Below are 23,041 nucleotides of genomic sequence, written 5' to 3'. Positions count from 1 at the left end.
TATAAATCCCCCGCGCCGGTGCATCGGAGCAGTTCTTTTAACAAGCTTGCCGTCGGTAAGCTGAAAGAGCGGCTTTGCTACGCCCTGATATTCGGACGTCATGGAAACGTCGACTCGTAATGGCTGGAAATTTCAAAAAGCTCCACGTCCACTTCGATATTTATTATTTATTTCTCTATCTACGGAAAATTCTTTTAAGCTCAGAAATATTGTATTCCATACAATATAATATTCCTTTCCACGTAATAAAAATATTATATTTCATTTCTGCGTTGAAATTTCAGGGGTGAGAAACAATTTTTTTTTACAATTTTTTTAAGATTAGAAATAAAATCTATTGTATTCCATTGAATGTAATATTCCTTTCCACATAACAAAAATATTATATTTCATTTTTGCGTTAAAATTTCAGAGGTGAGAATACGATTTTAGCTCAGATTTTAAGCTCAGAAATAATATAATATTCCGTGAAAGTATTATATTCATGAATGTTGAGTGAATATTAAAAACATTCCATTCCATAGAATATAACGTTACTTTCCAATACGATAAAATTAATGTATTTCATTTTTGCGAGAATACAGAAAGCAAAAAGTTCTACGTTCCTTAACGCAACTATAATCGAGTCGTTAGGATCCATCTTCGAGGAAAATTTGTTTTCTATAATACCGAAATGGAAAATCCCACCTAGACGGCCTCAGCCATGATACCATCGTGCCCGTGATAAATATCGACATGACCTGTAACCGTTTACAGGCGAAGAGGGTGCCGGGGCGAGACTGGAAGGGTGATTTCTTTTTTCTTTTTTTTTTTTTTATGCGGCTACGTTGGAACGACAGGATGGAAAGGGACGAGCAAACAGAGAGGCGAAGGAGGAGGATCCTGTCAGGATAGCTCCATCAATCTTCGGCAAAGGGATGACGCTAATACCCACGAGGAAACGTTTTCGCGGTTCCTTTATCCGTGAAGCGCGGTCTATACCGTGCATTAGGACGGTCTACCTGGATGAAATACGACCGATATTCGCCGCAGGATACCGCGCAGGACGAATTTACAGTCCGTGGGAAAAAAGGGACTGTAGCGCAACTTGCCGTTTTATTAATTTCGCGAAAATAGAGGGAGCAGTACGAGGGAGGAAAAGTGGTCGATTTTGGAGTAGCTCGGGCATTTATGCGAATTATTAACGAGGCGTCGTACGTTAGGCTTCGAGGAATTGCGAACTCGAAATTATTTATCGGCAGGGTGATAGGAGAGTTATTCGAAAAGTGGATGTACGATGTGTGAGGTGCCTAGAAAATAATATCTTAAAAAATAGGGAATTGGAAATAGTAACTTCAAAACAAATGCTTCGAATATAAAAATACAGACACTGTTTCATACAAGTCTATATCTATATTCTGTATTTTCAGAAACTTGTAAAATTCATATACTGCTTACAAACTCTTCGCAATATTTTTTTATTCTCTTTTTTACAAATGGCAGATTTCTCTATTAGTAAACAAATAGAAAACTCTATCTCTTAAAATTCTATTTATTACAATTTACAGATTTCTCTATTCGTAGACAGTTTATAGCTTCGCCCTTTTTTGTTTAAACACGTGGCTCGTTCGTTCTTCGAGAAACTTCGATCCCTATATTTCCCGCGTTGAACAACGAACGCCCTACGACCGTACACGCGTAAATACAGCTGCCTAATGCAGGGGACAAACGCGAATAAATGTTTAATACGCCCGGGGCGGGGGGGTGGTGGGTGCGCGGCGTCTCTTTCGTCGGGGCATTTACATTTTAAACACCCCCGTGCCGCGGCACGGAGTGCATTATGCCGTCGTAAGAAATTCGGAATACGAGATCGCGGGAGGATTTCTGTTCCGTGGAATTTGTTGGACACGATTGTGTTATTGTCGCGGGATAACGGAGGAAGGGCTGATACCGCGGCACAATGGTAGCTTCGGGAAGATTCGGTGGAAGGTATTACGATATCCGTACCGATACCGCGCTTATTATGCTGAATAAATGACTCGAAACGTCCGGGGAATTATCTGCGTACTTGTTCGCAAGATCGAGAACGATATTTTGGCTGTTTATGGATTGTTGGGTTTGTCGATGTCGATGAACTTTACATTTTTCAACTAAAATGCTGTCTCTATCCTGTGCATAAGGGTTGAGGAAAAAATAGCTTCCATTTCTTGCATGTCCTCGAAATTGATGAACTTCAAATTACTCGACTCGTTGGTCGCCACGTCACCCAGAAATCGGTGACAGTGCTTTTCGTTAAGAACCTACAAAAATCACTTCCAAAATTAAGGCAACAACGAAAATAAATCTAAAAAGTATTCGTAACTTACGACGACGTTAAAAAATTCCCATACCACGTCAAACGTTGCATCATCTAATCATCAATAATCTCGAGATATAATAATTAACTTCGTAACAATTTTCACGAGTTTCAACTCGGACGATGCGTGAACTCTTTGCCCTACGATTGTCTGGGCCCGCGCCAGACCTAACTCAGCGGTCCCAGAGTCAGACGAAAACCGCCCTCGACGTCGAAAAACGTCGCCTGTGAAACCGTCGCGGCGCGAAGTCGAGCAATTCTCCTCGTTTTCACGAAAACACCGACGCGCCCTCCGGTTCGTTACGCGTTACGCGACATGCTACTTTGCCAGCTACTTTGCAGTATCAAAGCAACAAAGGGCTACTTTACTTTGAAACGACGACGACGAACGGTTCCCCGGCTCGGCGCGTGTCGCCTTCCTTCTCCCCTCTTCCTTCTCTGCTTCATCCCTCTCACTTTTGAGGGAAACGGTGCTCGTTCATAAGGAGGTTCCTTAATTAAAAAAATTTCACTTTGCATCTCAAAGTAACTTCCAACGTTTTATCCGTGGGGCCTTAATAAGTTGCGCGGGTCCGACGCGCGCAGCCAGCCGACACCGGAAGTTTATTACGTCTAATACCTTACAGCCGGGACGATGAGATTTTTTCCCTCTTCTCGGGCACTCGGCCATTACTTCAACTCGCCGCCTCTCGCGCCGCGGACAATGGACTCGTACGCAACGAGCCGCAGCGCACGAAACAAGCGTAATCGCGAGTTTTGCGGTGCTGGGAATGAGGGAGAAATAATTCAACGAATCAATGATGGCTAAGGACGTGGTTATTTACTTGGCGACAGGAGCAAGCTTCTCGAGTGTTTGTTTCTTTAATATTTGTAGCGTTAGAGAGAGAGAAAAAAAACGAGTGATTTCGAAGTTCTTTGTTGGACTTGTTCATCGATAAAACTTAAGTGGACGTTCTGGTTTGCGTTTCTAGAATTTTTTATTTGTATTCCCTGGCGTGTGTATTTTTCGACATACTACTGTTAGTTGTACATGTACGTTCCATTCGTTCGATTTTACTTTTGCTAATCTTATACTATTGTAATCTTATATAATTATAATTAACATCTTCAACCATTCTCCAAAGAACAACCAGCCGTGCTCGAGCGATCACTTTATAGTTTGCTGGAACACCGAGCCCCCTGTTTCGTCTACGCGTTCCCCCTCGTCACGCTCGAGAACAAAATCAACCCGAGTAGCGTACCTGTTTCGAGATAAGCAACTCGCCGGTCCCGACCGAGTACTCGCGAATCGATCCAATACAATTTTCAAGAATTTTCCGAACGTACCCAACCGGAACGCCCTTTGCCAATAAATCGATGGAGTTTACAAAGCACCGAACGCGAAATAATTTATCGAGTTACCTTGGTCCGGAGACGTAGAGAAGCGCGATATTTAACCAGCGGAAGCGGGAAACGTTCGACGGTCCAAGCATTCCGGAAGCATTCGGTCCGTAAACAAATTTTGTATTCACTGTCGCCGTGGCCGCGGTATTTTCGGGCCGCGTCGCGACGGCTCTTTCGGCGTCCCGTCGCGTTCGTCTCTATTGGTTTTGCGGACTCGACCGTCCTCGTTTGCATCCGCCCCGGTGAGGGCTTTTTGAGCGTCTCGCTCTCGATTTACGTCAGATTTATGCGCCGTCGCGTTGCATCTCGCCCGCGGTAACAACGTTTAAAATTCGTCGCTTCCGACTCGTGAAACCGTGTAAAAACTTCGGTGGAAATACGGTCGAGTACCCGTTAGAGGTCTAAGGGACGTAGCAGAAATTTTTCTCAGAATTATATTTACGTTTAGGATTGATTTAATTACTTGCCACAAAGTAGATACTGTAATTTTCCCTTATTATATCGTATTCTTCTTTTCGATTATTAATTAATAATAACAGTAGTAATACATTTTATCTTTTTGGATACTCTTATAGATTACTTGCAATTTACTTGAAACGTCTTTTCGATAAGTTACATTTTATTTAACAAATCATACTTGCATTCCTGTACTTAGTTTATAATTTATGTACTTAGTTTCTAATTTTGACAGTTTTAGCGCAGACTTATACGGGGTGGTCTGGCACAAAACGTAAAAGAGCAATGAAGCCGATTGAGGGGAAGAGGCTTTTATTAGGGGCAGGCTTATGACGGACAGACTTATGACTTGATTCGACTGTACCGTTTCCAGAAACTACGAAATTCTCGAGAAAACGACCGGTGAATGTACTTTTCTAACCGAACTAATGAATTTCTCGCGTTTCTCGAAACAACGCGAGCTTAAACTTCGATTAATATTCATCCAGGCTTCAAATTCAACCTAGGTTGTCTTTAATATTGCGATCATTAGGGCTCGTTTCCTGATTTTACCGTTCTAAAATAAACAATTCGTAGAACCTAGCTGCATGAACCATGGAACGCAAAGCTCTGCGTTTAACGTGATTTAAATGATGAAGTTAGACTCGAAGCGGCCCATCCCTGCGAATCGGCCAGCCCTCGATTCGAGTGAAATTAAGTAATGCGCGGCAACGAACGCATTAGCATATCCTCGTAAATTCCGGCTGAGCCCTGAGTAATTACTATCCACTCCCGGCGATAACTCAAGATCGCTCGCTGGCCTGACTTTTCGACCGGTGGATCGCCCCGTGTCGTCGCTCAGCCAGCAGCGAAATGCGAACGCAATGCAGATCTGCCGAAACACTTTCGTGTTTGAGCTGTGTGCACCGCTCCACTGGTGTGCAAAGAGGAGATTCGTTGGTTTCTTCTAGTAGAAGATTTGTTATAACGTCTATTCTGTGTTTACGTTTGGCTCGAGTCGAGCGTCGAACGTAGAAAAAAAAAAATATACATGTCGAATTGAGTATCCTCCTCCCTTTCGAAGTCGGTTATAAAAGGACAGAGAGTGAAAGAGAAAGAGATCCGAGAGAATAGACGTGACTCATAGCGTAATGCTTTTCCTTTACACTTTTTCGTCACACTTTGGCGTCACACTGTTCACCAATACTCCGCTTATCTATAAAACACTTTCGTGTTAAAATAGAGACGAGTTTGCTGACACGCTGCTCCACGGGCGGATCCTGAATCGCACCGCGGGAACCCGCATCGGAAGAGTATCGCGCGAAGAAAGTTTTCCCTTCCCCGAGGTAGTTACGATTTCAACGAAGACCCATCGAGTCAAGACCGAAACGAGCAAGTGGAACGCTGGCTCCGCCGGGCTCGCAACCATCCGGGAAGATTGATGACCGATCCCGCGATCGTTAGACGGTGGGATCCTTTCGGGGAAGTTTTTTTTTTTTTCTCTCCGCTTCCAATTCTTAATAAGGCGCGTCGTCGAGGAGAGATGAAAACTTCCCCGACGAGCCCCGCGGCTGTTGTTCGCGCCGCGGAAATACGGGAAAGAGCCGCTGGAAGGGCCCTTAATACTTGCCGCGTTCTTTCACCGTTACCTATCGCTGGATAGGCGAGAGGATAAGGTTGCGAGCCGAGTTAGCTACGTAAATTGGCTTAAGGGATTTGGTCCTCGGCGAGCTTAATACACCACGTCCTGCTCGTTATGGGTTCAATCTACGCCCCGAGTCCGAGGGAAAATCTGATTCCGCCATTCCGTGGATGCTACGTAACTCCTTTGTTAGTGCGTATTATGTCGGAAAACTTCGGATTATGCCGCGACGCGCGGCAGGGCTGTTCGTTGACCTTTTTCGAGCCGAACGCGCATCGACGCAGCTCTCGATTGGCGACGTTCCGTGATTTTTTTACGGCCGAAGTACTCGACACACACTTTCTTCATTCGATAGGTTCAATTACACATATACAGAGTGGACCATTTTAAATTCCCCAGTAGAATTTCTCGGTAACTATAGAAGTTTATTTCGAGGGAGGTATGTTCTCGTGACTTCGCCTTTGACCTTGGAAGTCACGTTCGAAGTCATTTAAAGGTCAACTTTGATATTTTAAATAGAAACCCATATTTTTGACCTCGGATTCGGAAAGGGCAGAAAATTCTACGTTCCCACGAGGTAGCATAGTCGCGATAACCCCCGAGGTCGTGTGGAGGTCAGCCTTACTTTTTTTTCTTAATCGCTCCACCTGAAGAATATTTTAGACGCAACTCTTTACTTTCCTTACTTCTCTGGAAGAGAAGCGTTCGCTTCGAAGCTCTCAATATTCGTTCATCAAAGAGGGTTTGGTAACTTAATAAGGAATGCGATAAATACAAGATTATCAGCTCACGGAAGACACGGAGGAGTCAAGCGCGGTCCCAGAAATTTCCAAGCGAGGCCGAGAAGCCGCCAGCCGAGACGATGAGCGTCTCATAACGTTAATAGCTTGTTCCCAACCGCAGACTTCCGACGCGAGGCGCAAGATATGCGTGTTTAATACTGCTCTATGTTGAACTTAACTCAATCTCTCAGGATCGCGGCCCACCCCGTTCCACATTCCTCGGTCGCGCAACAGACGGAAAGCATATCGCTCGGCATTGATACCATGGAACATCCACGTGCAAACATGAAACGCCCCCGCGCATATTGCTGCTCGCATTTCTCAAGTATTCGCGAGCAGATGACCGTCTTTCGGTACTCGAGGGCATTTTCTATCGCCACCCCCCCCCCCCAAACTCCCTTTACGATCGTCGATAAACTCTCGAACCGACGTGGATCTCGTGTCGAAGTAATGGACCAGGTCAGGGTTTCTCAATCTTTATGGACCGGAGGCTCGCTTTGATTTTTCAGAGATCATTTCAGACCTTATTGCACTTCTAATTCCACGAAATAACGTGGGTTGGACGTTCGTAAATGGAACAAGAGGAACAAGAGTAATAATTATTATTTATTCAAGTAAGATAACACGAAAATAAAATATTCCAATTCGTACAGGAAGCAATTCGAAATAAAACTTCATATATTTATTTTGTTAATAAATTTTAAGGGACGAAATAATTAACCAACATTCCTAAATATTCTCAGAGTAGAATTTGCGTAAATTTATTATGTTTAATGTTGACCTCGTGTTTCTCGTCTTATTAATTTTATTTTGAAATTGGTTGCTGTACGTATACCTCTTACACTGACTGTAGTAAGTGAAATTTAAAGTTTCGATGAAGTCCTTGATGTAACCTTAGCTTTGAATTACTTAAAAAAGCAGAATACCTAAAACAAAACGCAAATCTATTTCAGTTCCTAACAGTCCCCACCCTCTCACTTTCGATAAAAGAAACACAGCAAGGAAACGAGTTATCCAAACACCAATTATTGACCGACGTTGATCCTCGAAGCGCTCGACCATCGAGACGGTTACACCCAAGCCTTGAAAACGCTCTTTTTTTTTTATCGGACAACGAGCCTTCCACTCCGATACCTCGTTACAAGGGACGTCCGTCGTATTTACAAACACGTAGAATTTTTGTTCGGCCGAATCCGCCGCGGTATTTTCCCAAGCCGGCGCGCGCCATTAATGGACGCTTTCTTTGCTTTCACGGTAAACAATCCAGACACAGAGCTTGTTACTATACAGTCGTCGAGCGTCGCAAACAATGACGTACCCGGCCCTGGAGATGTGTGCGCAGCTGCTCCACGAGACGCGTGGAAATTATAAGTTTTCGCGCTTAACGAACCACTAAGACGCGAGACGACGTGTACATCGAAAACACGCGCGCGTTAACAATGCTAGACGACGGGGGAAATTGTTGCAAATACCGCAGCTGCTTTACATGTGACTGAACGCTCGCGTTAATTACGCGCGGCTGCGCTTCTGGTTGATACGTGAAAGATAACAACGAGATATCGGTTGCTGTACACAGTGTGTCCCAAAACTCTTGTAGGAGCTGGAAATGGGGGGTAGCTGAGACGATTCTGAAGCAGAATTTCCTTTGCGAAAATGTCGTACGGTGCTTCGTTCTTGAATTATTAATGAAAAACCAGCGATCAATCATAGCGCCTGAGTAACGCGCGCTCAACCGCGAAAGGATAGACTCGAGCCAGGATTGGCTACGCCGCGGGGTAGTCAGCTGAGCGCACGTTATAGTTGAGCGCTGTGATTGGTCCGTGGTTTTTCGTTAATAATTCAAAAACGAAGCGCTGTACGACATTTTCGCAAAGGAAATTTTTGTTCAGAATCGTCTCAGCTACCCCCCCATTTCCGTCTCCGAGTTTCGGGACACCCTGTATACGTTTCTTGGAGAAACGAACAAGTTGCGATTTTCACGGGTACTTCGCGATGTCTTTTTTAACGAAAATGGAATGAAACGAATTATGAATGAAACGATACTAAATTAGAGAAGATCCCCGAAATCCCAGGGATCGAAAGTGGCGTTGCTCCGGAAGGTATGAATTTCGCGAGAGCGATACAGATGAGGCATAGCGTTAAAGTGATCCCCCCGGATCGTCGGAAGTTCGATAATCAAATTAATCTTTCATCCATCGGGCGTTCGGTCTCAATTAAGCCAGGAACGTCGAATTAACACGCAACGAAATCCTATTACGCATCGAATCTCCGGCTCGAGCAGCGTGTAGACAAAGCTTATTACAATGACTTACCCGTGCATTACCGCGTGCACCGGCAGAGCTGGCTCCTCGAATTGCTCCCTCTTAAGCAATCCAGCCAGCACAAACAACGAGCGTTTATCTTGTTTCCCTCGGCGGGCCCACATCCCGATTTCCCGTTATCCATAAACCACCATCCGAAATTCCGAGGCACAGCGGCGGTACGCGCGCGGGCTTATGGCTGGCCGTCCGCAAAACCGTAAACAGCCCTTAAACGCGCCCTTAATCCTCGCCCTCGACGTGGCTTCCTCTATACATAGACGCAGGCCTACCGACACGTGGGACCAACGACGATCGATCAAAGTACCTGGAAGAATTTTAATAGGAATATGTTAGTCTAATTCGGGGTAATTTTTATGGTGGGGTAATTTTATTTTGATTGAAAAGATTGTTGGATTGTGGACATCCCTGTTTTCCGTTACAGTAACTTCAAAGGTCGTCTATCGTAAGGGTGGCGGCGATGGAGGAATAAAATTTGTATTAAAGAATTCAGACACGGTGAAAAATTTCAATGGAAACGTTTTACTCGAATTCAGGAGAATTTTTATGGTTGGGTGTAATTTCGAGGAAATGTTTTCTTTATTTTTATTTCGAAGCTTGTCAAGTTGAGAGCATCCCTGTTTTCCACAAGGTGTTTAAAAGTCGCTTTTACAAGGATGATGCCGATGGAGGTATTAAATTTGTATTCGAAATAAAATGTAATACATAAAATCTACATAAAGTATCTCGAATATATTCTACAATTATTACAACGATATCGATATTTTCCATAAGCTCTCGTACCTTTTGGTTACGTTCGCCATATATTTATTACATTACTTTACATAACGCGCACAATCCGTAATCTAATAACAAGAAACCACAGAGCACTCTATCTAACCAGTTCACCAAAATCGATTACAGCTCGGCTCGTAATTGGGAATTGTCGGAGCGAAAAAAAAGAAATAATAACTCCGGAAAGCCCTCAAACGGGACGCAGGCTCGTACGAGCCCTCTCCATTGTTCTCGCGTTCCCAGTTCAGCCCCGAAGTGGGTCACGCCGCGCGATACACCCTGTACATGAACCGTTTACGTGCCATAAAATCTGGGAGCACCGCCAGGAGGGGAGGGGTGGATATGACACGCAAAAATATTAAAAAGTTTTCCCGCGAGAAATTGAGGGAAGACTCGAGAACTCCGAGACGCTCCGCTCCCATTCTCTTCGCGCCGCGTCACTGATTTATTTTCCAGGAAAACTTATGGCGACGCCGCGCGGGTTCTTGCGCGGCTTCCCGAGCCTGAAAAAGCGGGGATCATTTTTAACGATCCTCGAACAGACACCGGGAGTATTCATCGGCCGTAAGTCTACAATTTACAGGATGGTTTGTTGAGAAAAAAAAATAGAGTATTATTATTTAGCAAGCTGGAAAGATGTAGAAGAGAATAATACGTGAAAATACTTTTATTAAAAAGAAAGAAGAATGAATAAATATTCGAGGAATTTTGATCAAAGTTTAAGTCTTTATTCACTGGCGGGACTTGTAATTCCCGTCAAATTAATTGAATGCTTTGAAACCTGTTGCGACTTTCGAATTCCTTTATAATTGTTAGATGACAGTATAAGCTCTTTTTCTTTTGGGATATATGACCAAGATGGACGGCTAGATTTTAAAAACTTTTGAGAAATTCGGTAAATGAAGAATTGAAGCAATATTCCAAACTGTCTAGTGCCAGATAATCAGTAACTTTCTTAGATATCGTATTCTCGTAACGCTACAAGTCCCATTCCAATTTATACCAAGCAACAAAAATATAGTAACGTCTCGTAAAACGCACAAACTTGGGACTGACCTTGTGCGTTTATCGTAGAGTTCGTATATTCTTTGACGTTTGCCGACGCCCGTCGAACGGAGACAAGGACAGCGAATAAAGAAAACGGAACCAAAACACCGAGGCACGTCGGTGAAACAACGTAACGCAACGATGAAACTTTCTTATTATTAACTTGTTTATCGTAAAACTTTTACCATCGTATTCCTGGACAAATTTGTACCTCTAACGAGACATTACCGTGTCCGTTATAACAAATTGAAACGTACGTGAAATTTCCAAAACGTTTTCTCAGGAAACAACGAGCGCGTCGATCATTTTCGTGAATATATCGATCTTTCAAGCAACGACGGCTGATCGATCGGCACGAATCGTTCGCGAATCGATTGCTCCGGGGTGCAACGAGTTCCCGAGCAATTTTTCCCGTGAAGAGGGGCCTCCCGCATCCCAGGGACGATTTTTCTCACGTCTGAAGGGGAATTAGGAAAGCGTCGGGGCTGTCTGATGTAACTAAGGGCCGCTCGTTATTGCCGAGATTCCCGCGCGTCCATTTTTTCGCAGGCTCGAAGGATATAAAGCGGCCCCGGGAAACAAAGAATAAAGAATCGCCCGGGCAACTCGAAACGAGTTCAGAAGTTGTTCGGAAGGATCACGACCGCGACGATTTCGTGGGAATGGCCGTCCTCTCGTTCGCGACGACGACGACGGCTGCTCTTTCTTATTACGAACGATACGTGTCGTGTTTTTATCCGGCACTCGACCGTTTCGAATATCGTTCGAACTATGAAACCGTGCTTGCAATTAAAGAGAGCACGGAATATGAATATCTACGAGATGGGTAGAGAGAATTGTCCCCGTAATTATGAAAGTGGTCCGAGTCGTTTGTTTCTTGAAAACAGAAACATTACATTGAATTAATTTAATTTAAACTCATTTTTTTTTTATTTTGACCTATTTAGACCACTTTCATAATTATGGGCTCAATTTTTGTTTGGATCCAAGTAATAATGACACTCGAAAATTCGATTGTTTAAAATAAGAGTCTATATGAAAAAGTGACGAGTTTGAAGTTTCGATACGTATCAGGTGTAGAAATAATTCTGCGTTCCTGTGCCATCTGATCATCTAACTTTCAATCGTCCCAGAGTCACGCATTTCAGACAAATAAAATATGATAATATAACAAACAGGCGTTAGGTAAATATTTCTATTTACACTAGACTTATGAATAATTGGATGCGAAGACAGAGAATTAATTTATACGCCTAATATAAAAACACTCATGCGTTAATCACATCGTAACAAAATATTTGGTTCGCTCCCCTAAAAAATTTCCATTTACCGCAGACTTGGACTCTTTTATACGACGACGATCAAAGGACGACCAGCGGAATAATACGATATATAATTTTCAATTCCAACGTCGAAAGGGGTCGGTAATCGAATCGAACAAATTAATAGGACGGTAACTGGTCTGGAACAGAATTTTCTTAGATATCGAATTCCAATTACATCCGTCCCCGTCGTTAAATCACGTCCGACGGGATCCCGTCCCGATCTCTCGACGATAACGATCGCCTGTCCCTATTTTTATCTAATAACGCAATTCGTTTAAAACTCGTTACCTCCCAGCGGCCGTTCATCGCCGTCTACGTCGCGACCGCTTCCACCGATCGCCTCCGATCGTTTCGATGCGCGGAATAATTCAACGCGCCTAACGAACCTCGGCCGAGAAAAGGCGGCCGCGAATTAACCCTGCGACGCGTAATACGCCCCCATCAGGAACTCGATCGAAAGAAATATCGCGAAGATCGAGAGAAATGTACGAGTGGGAATGTGTGCGTGTGCGTGAGAGAGAAAGAGAGAGAGAGAGTTAGTTATAGGATAGGTATAAGGATATTGTAACGTAGCTTTAGTTTAGTTTAATTTACGACCTGGCCACTTGGGCTGATGTTGTCCAGGCGCGCCTCGGCGAGGCGGCCTAGAACAACGTTCCCCTGCCTGGGAAAAACCCTGGCAGTGCTTGACTTTAAGGGGAGGTAAAGAAAGAAGCGTCGTAGGACAGATTTAGTTGAGCGGTCGAAGGGAAAAGACGGCGCGAATTAACGTAGAGCGGATAGTTGAGCGGACTCTATTCATTTTAGTTTAGTTAATAGTTAAGTCAGTATTTTATAAATATACTAACATATAATAAATCCTACAGAAATATCGGAAAGATTTTTACACGCGATTTCTTCGTGTGGAGACATTGGCAAAATGTGTTTTAACAAGGCTACCCGGCTAGCAGGCCCGTGCCTTGGGAATCAATAGAAATCATCCCCTACGAATTCTCTCTGTTAAAAGATATCATTAACCGAATTGGATGATGGTTCAACACCACCAGAGTTACTTTCCTCTCGGAACTGGCGCAGTCGGTGTCTGTCCGCGGCGCGTGACTCCTGATGAACGGTGGCGTCGCGTGTCGCGTCCTGGTCGACGGTGGAACAATCCTCCTCCACGAGGACAGGTGGAAAGCCGCGAAGAACATGACAAGGCCGGCGCGAAAACGTGCCGCGAAATTGCACGCTCTCGTAACTTTTACCAGAGGGTGAAAAGTGGATTGCCCTCGAGCTGAAAAGTCCTCGTTGACGACGAATGTATTAACCCTATTAGAACTACAATCGGTAGCCTTCGGAAAAATGGTAGGTTGATTTACGTTTTCAAAATGTGTGTTTATTTTGGAGCCAAGAGTGATCGGAGGAGCTTTTCGAAGAGTATGAAAATTAAGTTGAATAATTTCATTTGTTTCTTTTCTTGCATGTGGATTCTTTGAATAGGGGATACTACACGGGCTTGAAAAATTATTCTTTTGGATCCTTAGAAGTTTCTTGATGATTACGATAAAAATACAGACCACACTTTCGGCATCGACGCGACAGTTGATTCTTGCAACCCACCCCCTGGCGATTTTAATTTACAGAGATGACTGCTAGTGGAGGACTCGAGTCAAGGACAGAGAGTACCACGCGACAGGCGAATTATAATCGGTCGTTCGCGATCGACAGCTCGACTCGAAATGTTATTTACGTATCTTTTTTTTTTCTTCTCGAATGTAAAATCAATTTAACCGGGAGTCTTCGCCGTCGGAACTCGATTAAGAGCACTCGTATCCCTCTTCCTGTATGGCTCGCTCGATTACGACATTACCGTAAATTTGCTCCGGTAACCTCGTTACTTTAACAATATGCCGCGAGATTGAAAGTACGCGCGGAAAAAGGCCGCGCGTGTCTGACGAGGACGCGGAAGAAGTTTTCGCGCGACGTCGATTGTCGATGGCAGGTAACTGGCTGAAAAAACGAACGAGGGGCGGTTCTCCGGGGGAGGGTTGGGGGGGGGGGCGACGGCGGCGTGGGGCGAAGGGAAAGAAAGCGGCAGAAGCAACGCGGTGAGATCTCTGGCAATTTGTCTTATCCTCTTTCTCTGCTCCCTTTCTGTCCCGTGGCTTCTCCTCGTCCCTCGCTCGCCACTTTCCTCTTTCTGCTTTAACGGAGGGTAGTGTGCCTATCGATCCAGCGGGTCCTTCGAAGGGTGTGGTTGTGTTGCTCGGCGTCGCGACGCCTATGCCCCCTCGGCGCTTCGTCCCCCGCGTCATCCACGTTCTCGCCTCTCTTTCTCTCGTTCGACGACTTCGAGACGGGATCGCCACGTGGTCTCGCGTGCACGCGTTTCGACTCTTCGCGAGAATTTCGGTGGTTTTTAAACGTTGGATTAAGGGTTAAAAGGGGTTAGAAAAAAGGGCGAGGGAAAGAGGTTCGAGTGGTGAGATGGTTCTGTGGTGCAATGGTAAATAAAATTAAACGTAGGATCGAGTATCGAGGTTCTATTTAACAAAAATGAGATATGGTTTAGAAAATAAGGGTAGTGAAATGTTCACAGAATGCTCAGAAAGCATAAATAATAAAAATGAGTGGTATCTTTACCCCTCATATTCTCAGAAACTATCCCACTTATTCGTTAATATAAGCCATCCCCGACCGAACTCGAAACATCCCAGTGTCTAGAACGCATCATACACGCTACGATCCGTCGTACAACTTGTCGTACGACATGTACGACGATCACTTCGACGAGTCCCTTTGACCGTTTAAATGAAAGTTGCATTGTCTTGTTGTGCGTGGCGTTGTATCGGTCGGAAGTTGGGCATGCCAAAAATCTGTCGTACGACAGAACGGTTCGCGATGCAACCTTTCACATTTGGTGCAAGATATTAGCACGATTACGCACGATTATGTGTTTGGTATCATTTTTATCGCAAAAATGTCAGGAATCGATTGAAGTTGCTTCTAGAAATTTCTGATAAAAATTACAGAGATCGTTGTACGACAAATCGTACGACGAGTCGTACGAGAGATCGTATCGTACATGGGATGTTTTACTGACGAGTCACGCCCTCCCTCCGCAAACCCCAAGAACCAAAAACCATCCCTACGACGATTCATCCTCTTCCACCTTCCATTCGAGTGCAATACGGTATTCATGTACAAGAACCAGAAGCTTCCCTAAAGGAACCCCGAGAACCGAAAACCACCCCCGACTTTATCCTCCTACATCTTCCGTTCGAATGAATAATTCAATAAAGGCAATTGCAATTCCCAGCTCGGGTGTAGCGGTGGCGCCGATTCCACGAAACAAATCGTTGCGCTCAACGACGCGATCCGGATACAGCGTCGTAGAGATTTTACACGCGCGTTGCATCCACGTACGCCGTGAACTCTATCGGCCCCAGGAGCGGCGTAAGTTGGCAAATACGTCCCCGAGGACGAATCCTAGCAGACTACGGTACGCTCTGACCCTCCCCCCCACCCTGACGTCCTGCGGTAACGTCCCGCGTATCTATTCTCCCTGTATCGCGGAACCTACGTCGTCCGGAGTAATGTTGCGGCAATCTCAAAAATGGTAGCGCAACTCGGCGGAGAGCATTTAATCATCGCGGGACCGCGGCGCAATTGGTGACGTCTTGGCTTTTCTGATTGCAGAAGGAGAACCGCGGCCCCAGAGTTTCCCAAGATGTTGCGAGTCGCTGCGAAGGTACACGAGGGCCAGAAGTTACGGGTAAGTTTAATCTCTTCCTCAAACTTCCTCGAGATCCGCCTTAATCCCGAAAAGACATACACGCGTCGGTTTACGAATCGTTTCGTCCGACGTCTGCGCTCCCATTTGCGCGCCGGTGGGGGAGGGGCATCGAAATTGGGCGATTTTGGCCAGGAAGGTCACGAGCGAGCCGAAGTTTGGTTAGAAAGAAGAAGGCCTTGTGATTCTGTTGGTTATTATTGGTTTCTGTAGAAGGCTGGAAGAGGAACGAAGAATGACAGAATACGGAGAGCAATTTCTGAGCATTCGGGTGCAATACAGTGTCCCAAAAATATTGGAGGTCCTTGGAAGAGGTTCGTGGGGTGATTCGAAACAACTTTTTCCTTAGCGAAAATGTCGTCCGAGGCTTCCTTAAGGAGATATTAATGGAAAACACCGACCGATAGCGTACCCTACGCTACCGCGGTCGTCTAACGAGGAGCCTACGGACCGCAGTTGTCTAGCAAGGAGCCTACGCACCGCGGCCACTCCACCGGCGTACTCGCGCTCCGATTGGTCAAGGTTTTCTGTTGATATCTCCTCAACAGTTCCTCGGACGACATTTCCGCTAAGGAGAAAGTTGTTTCAAATCACCTCCCAAACCCTTCTCAAGGTCCTTCGGTATTATTCGGACAGCCTGTACATCTGAAAACATACGCTAAACAGATCCCTAGTTGTCGGAACCTTGCTTCGATGATGCAAAGCGATCGATCACCGTTCAAGAAATGATCCAGAGGATCGATGGTGCGATGCGATTCACGTTTACGTGTCTGTAGAGAAGAACGACGACGGGAGACAAGTCGAGGGCGAAAACGGGAAAGGAAAGCCGCGACTGGGCAGAAACGAGGGGAATAATGGTGTGCCCGGAAGGTTACGAAAAATCGAAGAAAACCGAGGGTCAAATGCCACATGATGGATAACCCGACGGGAGAGGTTCGAGCGTAGAAAATTGATCAGCGAACCAGAATCATTCGATTGTACTTCCTCCTCGTTGCCCCGGTTCTCCTTCTATCCCCCCCGCCTGGCCGCGTTTGTTCCATTCATTTTCCTTCCGCGGCGCACGAGGTCGATAACTCTGATTCCTCGAGACCGCCCTACCGGGGTCTTCCCGGTACTTTATTTTCGCCATCCCGCTCAATGACCACCGGCCACGGCCGATTGCCGATGGAAATACTTCCGTGAAATTCATGTACCGCGCGAGAAAAATTACTACCGTTTCGCCTCCGCGGGATACGAGGCTGAAGTTCCGCCTGCAGGGGAGTCCTTGAACGTTGCGGGGGACGGGCGGCGTTCCAAAGGTTACAGAAATTTCTGCAGCGGTGGGGGAATACGCGAGTTTCTCGTTCCATTTTATTCTGTGCATCTATACTGTTTTCTATTTGAATTTGAAATTCTTTTTTTAGAAATGAATTGTACCGAAGGTTGGCTATGAACGGGTAAACGATATTCGAAATCTGTCTAAATCAAATGATAGTTTTGATATTTTTAAAGAAACATTCAATTATTAATACATGCGAGTGTAACGTCTACTCGTGTACATATTTGTAACGAATCATTTATTTGAAAATATCAAACCTATCATTCGATTTAGACAGATTTCTTTAATAGACATAGAAAATACGAATATTTATGGGACCGACTGTATGTTTTTGATTATTTCTCTTCGACATGGCGATTATTTTTGACCCTCTTAAATTTTCTCAAAGTTTGAAATAATTTCTAAAATCAACAGAATGTACCGTTATGTTCAGACCTCTTAAACATTCTAAGAATTGGAAATAATTTCCAAAATCAATGAAAAGTTCCAGAGGAAGTTATCCCTATCGATCAAGATTCGCAAAACAGCCCCACCTAAAGGAAAGTATATAGAAACAAGTGGCCTACACATCTACCAAAGGATTCACCAAATAACTTTCTCATCCTGCGTTAAATAACGCCCACGAAATAATACAACAGGAAAATTACCTCAATCGATATCTATCCTACAGAGAACTCATTATCCCTGGATCGAGGACGTGCTCCCGATTGAATTCGTGGATTGTTTTGAAAATGTTCATCGGGTAACAAGTACAGCACGTAACCGCCGGAGCACCGGTCGAATTTCTCCCCGAAACGTCGTCGAAACTCCAAATTATGGACGCCGTCCGAATCCGGAATCCGCTCAAGTTCGTCGCAAAACCGCGGACCGGATGGTCTTCGAAGTCCACGACGGGGAAACTTCCGACATTATTGGGATCGTTGCGGCGTTTCCCCGTTGGACGGATGAATCGGGATCCGTCGATAATCATTTCTCCGCCGTGAACAGAAGTCAATTTCACGTTCCAGGACGCGACGAATGCGAGGACCGATTGCGGAAACGGGGACACGCGGTACACAATGAACCCCCGGCCGACTCGCGCGAGTTGTTCAGACCGGGGTGCAAAGTTAGTATGCTCTTGCCAGCTGACGCGGGGTGAAGGACACGAACGGAAAAGAAAGGGCTTTCCTTTTTGGACAAAATTATTTTAATTGTATAAATTAGTGAAGTGTGTACGAAGGACTTAGTGGGGAACATTTGTTGTTATAGAAGAATGGCTCTGTTGGCATTCGATGCTTTGATATGAAATTCTTTTTCATGGTGTGTGTGTGTATTTGAAGTAAGTGTGTATATTTGATACTAGGAAGGACTTATTGGGAAGGCTCTGCTGGGAGCGCCTGCTATTATAGAAGAATGTTTCTTTTGGCATTGAATTCTTTGATATGAAATTTTTTTTCATGAGACGTTCACTTTTTGAAAAATCTTAAATTTAAGTGTCGAAGCACTTGGCACAGTCGTAACTTTTCATATTTACAATAACTTTCTTCGATAACAAAGATGGTGTCAACTATCAATCGACAAAATTTTTGTTGGCCATTGAATAATAAATAATTTATTTCAGAGGCCATTTCATCTCATATCTCAACTTTTTTAAACGCTAAAGATAACCTACCGAAGAGGCCCGGTTAAAGATCACCCACTGCCATAGAAAAATGTTTCTTTTAGTATCGGATTCTTTATCGCGAAATTTTTCTCAAAGCCAAGACGGTAAGACTAATCGACACCGTCTCTCAATGTTTATCGAGCAATCTCTTCCGACACGTAGCTTCGTTCCTTTCGAAGACGCCGCTTCAAACGAGACTTCCTGCTCGGAGGTCCGCGCAACGCCGAGGGAAACATTTTGAAGAAGCTTCCGGCGAAGGCCCCCCGTCGAAGTATGTGTGACGCTTCTCGAAAGAGGAGCGCAGACTTTGCATAAAGCGTCGTAATGCATTCAGCGTCAGTTCGCGAAGCGTTCTTCTTAAAACACCATTAAAAAAGAAAAAAGAAGAGAGAGAGAAGAAAAAAAGAAAATAAAGAGGCAGAGACAAAAAGGAAACGAAGAACGGGTGGGGGTTAGGGAAAATAACGCAGGAAGCTTTGAAAGTTTCGCGCGGAAAAGTTCGCCTGGAAGTGCGGGCGCTGCCACTAAACGACTTTCGTCGTACGTACAGCTTCGAATTTCATTTTGGAACGTTGAATCTTATTAAGAAGTAAAGTCGTTCTGAAAGTTCTCGAATATTGCGGACGGGGTTTCCCTTATAAATCCTTAGCTCAACACGGCACTTACTCGTCGACCGTGAGAGCTCGCCTGGAAAAATCCAATTTGGAGATGGAGGCGATTACAAACCTTTTGTCGCCGCCTAGGAAAATTTCCGGGGCTGTATCGCGGCCGGCCGCCAACCTTTGAAATACGTACCCGCGTCGACGTTTTCAATTACGCTACGTGGGAAAAAAATAGAGAAAAACGCGCGCTCGGGGTGTCCCGAAATACGCTGTCGCGAAAATCCTGCGATTAGCGGTGTTTTCTGTTGGTCATCGGTTTCTTCGTGTTTCTAGGTCTCTTTTAACATAGAGCATGTTTCACCGGAAGTGTTGTAGACAAGTTTTAAAGCGCTTTAAGGCATGAGTAGAATATCTTTCGGAAGCTTTTATTATTTTTCAATTGCGTTTTTCACAAACGCCAAGCTGAATGTCAGGAAAATTTAACGAAATTAAAATTGTGTCTCGAGACCTCGAAGATTAGTTAATTTAGCATTTCTAGAGTGCACGAATCCTATGCGATTCAATTTCATTAGCGTCCCACATTCGGAATTAATTTTTGTAGCTCCTTAACGAAAAGTCCTGTCGGCCATTCTTGGGTAACGTGGCGTCCAACGTGTCAATTCGCTGAAAACATGTATTTTACGGCAAATTTAATTCCAAAATCTCTAACAAAATTACCATGTTGGTTTTTGAAAAAAAAGTTCCCAAGGTATTTTAAAATGCATTTAGGTACATTTACTCCCTTTTATTTCGAGAGTCCGCGAGGCGCACTGTTCCATTGCTGGCGACTCTTCCCGTCGCTCCGCGAGCGCAACAAGAATTTCATTACGCGATCGAGATTATTCCGAGGAGTTCTCGGCGATAACGACGTCCTGTCGATGACGGGGCGAGTAAAAGGGAGAAAAAAGGAGAGCCCGGGAAACGGTGTTTCTTTTCCCTTTTATTAACAATCAATTCCCTCTTAACAGCCGCCGGGTAAAAGCTTACCTTTGCCGACGGAACCCAATATCGAGTCGATCTTAATGACTTTCTCAGACACCGGGCGCAGAAAAACCGCGCGAGCACTTAATGAAGGTAATTTAAAGCCGTCGAGCGAAGGAGGTCGTGCTTCGCCGCTTCACCGTCTGCGCACGTGCACGATAACGGCCGAATAAGAATAATCGAAGCCGAAACCGCGTGCGGTCCGTCGAACTGGGCCACGCGATGCGGGTGGAGAAAGACGAGCTTCGGGTAAGAAAAATACGAGGGGGGAGAGAAGAAAAAAAGAAACGGGAAAAGGTGGAAAGGAATGCCGGACAAAAAAGAAATATTCGAGACACTCCGCTTTTGTTTGCGTTTCGGGTCATCTCTTTAATCTAACCCGAGCCTTTCTTGATCTCGAATCCCCCGCTCTTCGAACGGCCATCTTTAATTACGGCCACTTTAAGTCACCACCGAGATACCGCTGGCAATCCGTCCTCTCACTCTCTCTATCTCTCTCTCTCTCGACTACGAACCTCACAAACAGAGGATGAGAGGGCGTGCTTCTGCCCCTAACGAGAAGATTAAAGGAGCGACAGGCTAATGCCTAATCAATCGTACTGTCGCGCGACCGAGATCTCTTTTGCGACGCGATCGAACCCATCGCCGCGATTATCTGGCCTCGCGCCAGCAATTACGTAATCTCGGTAATCTCGGGAGATCTAGCGGGCGACGCGGTGCTTTTCACCGTTTGCGTATGGATTTTGGCACGGTACGCGGGGGCGACGTTGCAGGCGTACGCTTGGGGTGTTTACCCGACGGGGAATATATTCGAAGGTGGCGGAGAAGAGATCGTTCGAATCTTTTTTTTCTGTGGTTACGTGGCGTCGATTAAAACGTAAAAGAAATTCATCTCGTAGAAATTCATTTCGAAGAAATGACAAATGGTTTGTCGAGGTATATCGGAAGAACCGTGCGTGTAGTCCTTTTTTGGAATGCGAATTTTAGGAATTTCTGGTGTGGGAATAATATAACAGATGCATGGTGAACGCGGTCAAGTGGTGTATGCGGTTTTGCAAAATGAAATATAAATAATATTAGGTCGTACTAAATGTTCGTGCCACTTGTACTTCTGATAATCGAATTTATATGTGAAACATACTATTTATGTGTTATAAAGGAAGGTAATCTCTCCACTTTTTTTTATAATATTTTCTCACCATTCTGGGATAGTCTTTTCTTCTATTAAATATTTTCTATATTTATATTATTATAATAGAAAATACTTGATATTATATTCATTATATAATTAATGAAACATACATTATGTACAACTTTTGTATATTTTTTCTTTAAACGCCTGAAATTCGCAATTCGATCTTTTTCATTTCCCATTAGCCTTCTCTTAAAAAACAATAATTATTCCAAGTACCAACTATCTCATCCACGTTAAACTATGGACGCTGTTACATTTTTACTGCTTTTTATTATTAAATATTGACACAGTCTTCAGCACGAGCTTATGGGATGACCTCAAACGAGCCGATCGTACCGTTCGGCACGAAATAAATTCCCAAAGAACGCCGACTCCTCGGCCGATGAAAAAACTACGCCCTTTAACGGCGCGGAAATCGCGGATAATTCGCGACAGGAAACCCCCGTGACGTTTTCCGGTGCGAGGCGTTTGGCCCTCCAGCGGCGCTCCAGGGAGGGGGGGGGCGGTACGTTCGATTAAATGGCTTATTTACGAGGGTGCAGCGTTCTCCTGGTACAAACGAGCGAGGTGTGAGTTCGTCCTTGAGTCTTAACCAGGCTAAAAAAGAGCCGTCGATTACGAGCGGCCATTATTTTCCGCGGCTCTCTGCCAGCCCTGCTCGGGTGTTTCTCCCGTGCCCGGAGAACCCTAAAAGTAAAGGGGAGCAAAAAAAGGAGAGCAGCGGAAAAGGAGGACAGTCTTCCTTCGTATTTTTAACCAACCCCTAACGAGCGGCTGGCTTACTTATTATTGGCTCTCAAGGCGTCTCGCGTTCCTCACGGCGAACCAGACGCAACCCCTTATATCTCTTTACCTCTTTCTTCGCCATCTTTTTTATCTTTTCTCGCTCGTCCTTTCCATCTTCTAACCCCCCGCCCTCTCCACCCCCCCCCCTCTCGCCGGCGTTTTCCCGTCCGATGATGGAAATTCAAGCGTAATTTATCTGCAATTTTATCCCGGCCGCGTTGCACCGTCCGGAGGTTCAATTTTCCGTGCGTTATCCGCGCCGAAACGATGAATCTTTCCGAAGGGAAACTCGTTAGTCCGGGAACGGACGGAGATCACGGAAACGCCTTTCGATAACGAGCGAAGTCCGGCAGGGACATCGAGGTCAGCGGGACGTTACTAATATTTTCGTAATATTCATCCGTCCGATAATATATCGACCATTATAATTCGTTGACCCTTTATTTATTGAATTTCTCGAAAGTTTTTTAAAATCTCGGACACCCTGCATATGTCCACATATCACTAGGGCCGAAAGGATTAAACCATAGTTTCCAATATTTTACTTCGACATGGCAATGATTTTCGAACCTCTTGAATCCTATCAAAGAAATTTGCCTTCAGAATCGTCTCAGCTATCCCCTATTTCCGGCTCCTCCACTAATTCTGGGACACCCTGTAGAGTT

General features: G+C 44.9%; 2 long non-coding RNA genes across 2 annotated transcripts in view; one reads left to right on the top strand and one right to left on the bottom strand.

Annotated features, from left to right (window-relative positions):
* LOC128872114 (uncharacterized) overlaps positions 1-23,041 on the top strand; it is a 230,946-nt gene that overhangs the window by 129,160 nt on the left and 78,745 nt on the right. The window contains exon 5 of the long non-coding RNA XR_008456101.1: positions 15,720-15,795. This is a non-coding gene — a long non-coding RNA (uncharacterized LOC128872114). The remainder of the gene's footprint in view (positions 1-15,719; positions 15,796-23,041) is intronic.
* The window catches only part of LOC128872116 (uncharacterized), a 272,991-nt gene that overhangs the window by 189,309 nt on the left and 60,641 nt on the right, over positions 1-23,041 (bottom strand). The gene's annotated exons all lie outside the window — the stretch shown is intronic.

Source organism: Hylaeus volcanicus, chromosome 2 (genome assembly GCF_026283585.1).
Source record: "Hylaeus volcanicus isolate JK05 chromosome 2, UHH_iyHylVolc1.0_haploid, whole genome shotgun sequence".
Classification (NCBI taxonomy): Eukaryota; Metazoa; Arthropoda; class Insecta; order Hymenoptera; family Colletidae; genus Hylaeus; species Hylaeus volcanicus.
This window is presented reverse-complemented; position numbering and strand designations above follow the sequence as displayed.